The sequence below is a fragment of the Papio anubis genome, chromosome 13, assembly GCF_008728515.1.
Source record: "Papio anubis isolate 15944 chromosome 13, Panubis1.0, whole genome shotgun sequence".
NCBI classification, from domain to species: Eukaryota; Metazoa; Chordata; class Mammalia; order Primates; family Cercopithecidae; genus Papio; species Papio anubis.
Window position 1 is genome coordinate 48352980 of NC_044988.1, and position 2986 is coordinate 48355965.

The following is a 2986-nucleotide window of genomic DNA, read 5'->3' on the forward strand; positions in this document are numbered from 1 at the left end:
GTGTGTGTGTGCGCGCGCAAGACAGACAGATGGGAAGAATATATATTAAAATACCAACAGTGGTGGAATTACTGGAAATTATTTAAATTTTTTTCTGTGTTTGTATATTTGTATCTACCATGAACATTCATGTCTCTTTCAAAATATAAATAATAAAACTATATTTTCAATTCCTTTTCTGTTTTCAGAATTTTACTGAGTTCTTTCTGGAAAAATAAACAGGAACCCAGAGGCTGAACTGGAAGAAAACAACTCACAGGGATTTAATCAATGTAACAAGAAATTGTCAGAAGAAAGAAAGACTTACAAGATAAGAATTTTCCACTAAGTGTGAAGTAAGTCTATGTAACCTTCACGTCCCTAGTGCTCTTGGAATTTATTTTAAAAACAAAACTTTTTTTTTTTTTTTTTTAAAGTAAGGCTATAAAACTCCAGGAGCATAGACATTTTCAAGACTGCCAACTGGGAAAGTACTTTCAGGATGAAACAGATCGGTTTCCCTTAACAAGTATTTTTAGTGGTTTTACTCTGAGTTCTGGTTGGGAATATTCCAGCAATGTCACTTAGAAGTTGAAAGAGGACCCAACTGCTTTGTCAGAATGATTCTTTGCCTGCCTTCTCCCTTGGAAAATTTACCTTAATCTTTATTCATTTCTGTGCGTTGTCCCCATTTGGGTGATCCCTTTGTTCTCAGCATATGATGCTGAGAACTGCTTCACTATTTCTTTGCTGCTGGGATGTTTAGGCAATGGAAGTAAGATGATTAAATGAGATAATGCAAATAAAACATTTATTATAAAGGAAATACTTAAAAAGTTGACTGATTGGGAACTGGCGTTGTGGCGTGACTATGGGGACTCTCCAGGGAAATATCAACTGCCCCCGAACAGAACTGAAGAAAAAGCTGTTCAAGCACCTTTGGGTATTGAACTGGGAGTGACATCTGAGGCACCGGGTGGTTGGGGCTGTGATAGACCAAGGGCTGATCATGCAGCACCACCTCAAGAAGCGGGCATCCAGTGCACGTACCAACATTACTCTGTCCGGCAAGAAGCGCAGAAAACTTCTCCAGCAGATCCAGCTTGCCTGGAAAGAGAAAGCAGCCATGGAAGTGGAAGCCCCTCAAAACTATCCAGGACTAGTGAGCCACAGCTCAAAAGGCAAAAGAGGACAAAAGTCCCTAGGATGTAGAAATGAAGGACCTTGAAGATGCGAGCGAAACCTCTTCCTCTAGAAGATTCTCAACTGGATCCAGAAGGACTCAGTGGTTGTTTTAGAGGACTTTGGCAAAAGCAGTGCCGCTTTTCACCAGATTTCCTCCTCCCTAATCCTCCCATAGAAGGATGTCTTTGGGAGGGAGGAGGGTACAGAAGAAAGATTGTAGAAGAGCCTCTTTACAAGTCAACTCCATTTGTAATAAAGCCCTAGCACTCTGAAAATAATTTTTTGACTGATTAATTCATCATTCAACAACTGTGTACCATGTGACCATCATCTACCCCTATGGGCAGAGGATGCAGATGATCCCAGACTTGTTTCCTTACCTCAAGATGCTTTCAGGTAAGGGGATATAACCAAGGAAACACAAGTACCTTGCAGTGTCACAAGTGCCATGACAAGGAGAGGGCCAGGTATCACAGGGGCAAATAAGAGGAGTACTAGCCCCATCAAGGGGGTGGTGGTGGTAAATAAATCTTCCTCATTGAAATGACATCTGCTTTGAAATATGATGGACCAGCAGGTTTTGGCCAGGAATAGCTGAGAAGTTCCAGACAGTGGGAATAACACATTTACACGTTCAAATATGAGAAAGAACACAAATGTTCAGGTGCTCAACAAACTAAAAGTGCTAGGATATGAGTGTGGCATGGAGGGTGGGGGCGGTAGAAAGAAGGAAAATAATATGAGGGATCTGTAGAGCCTGGTGATGAATGGGCCTTGTCAGCCATGCAGAGGAAGTTTCACTTCATCCAAAGGTCTGAGGGAAAGATTAGGGTCAAATATGGTATCATAGGGGTTTTAGGCAGATTGCTCTGGGCACAGGTGGAGAAAGACTGGAGACAAGCCAAGAGGACTGCAAATCAGCCAGCTGGGATGCTGCTGCAGGAACACAGGGAGAGATGATCCTATCCTCAAGCCAATGGAAATAGATGACTATACATGAAATGAGACTGGTGATTAACTGGAAGTTGGGAGATGATGGAACAGACCCAGAGAATGTGCTTAATAAATGCCCATTTTCTTCTTTACTTCTCCACAGATACCTATTGGCCACTTCAGGCCAAGGAAAGATTAACCCAGTAGTAGTAAAAAAAAAAATTTCTAGAAGCAAAATAACTGTGTGCTTAGCAGTTCTCTAAGTAAGGTCTGGGAATTCTTGAGGGTCACTGCATTTCTATTCGAGGGGTCTGTGAGGTCACAACTATTTTTACAACAATTCTAAGATGCTGTTTGCCTTTTTTGCTTTTATTCTTTCATAAACATGCAGCGGATTCTTCCAGAGGCTACATGATGTGTTATAATGCAATTGCCGTGATGGCTAAAGTTATATGTGCTTGGATTTTCTTGAGCTTTAAATTGTCCCAGTTTTAATTTCAAATATAGTAAATACAGAAAGATATAGTCTCCATAACAAAGCTCTTTGAGGTCCTCAATAATGCTTAAGAGTATAAAAGAAACCTGAAGCCACACCTGAAGCCACAAAATTTGACAACCAATGCCATAAATATTTAAAGAAAATTTTAAAGGCATCCACTACCAAGAGCTTAAAAAAAATTACGAGTGAGGATAAACTCTACTGATTGAGGAGCCTAATTCTTATCTTAGTTTTGTTGTCCTTTCAAATCTGAGCCATTGCTGGCTTAATATAAAGATAATGCCTGGGATTTTATTTCTAGAACACATCCAACTAACAAAATCAAAGCACATACCATACAATGTACTAAGTAGAAATATGAAATCCATATATGCGATTCTGAATATACTT

At 40.0% G+C, this 2986-nt stretch overlaps 1 pseudogene; it reads left to right on the forward strand.

Annotated features, from left to right (window-relative positions):
* The first annotated feature begins 838 nt into the window (after positions 1-838).
* LOC108582229 lies at positions 839-1277 on the forward strand (annotated as a pseudogene).
* Positions 1278-2986: the final 1709 nt, after the last annotated feature.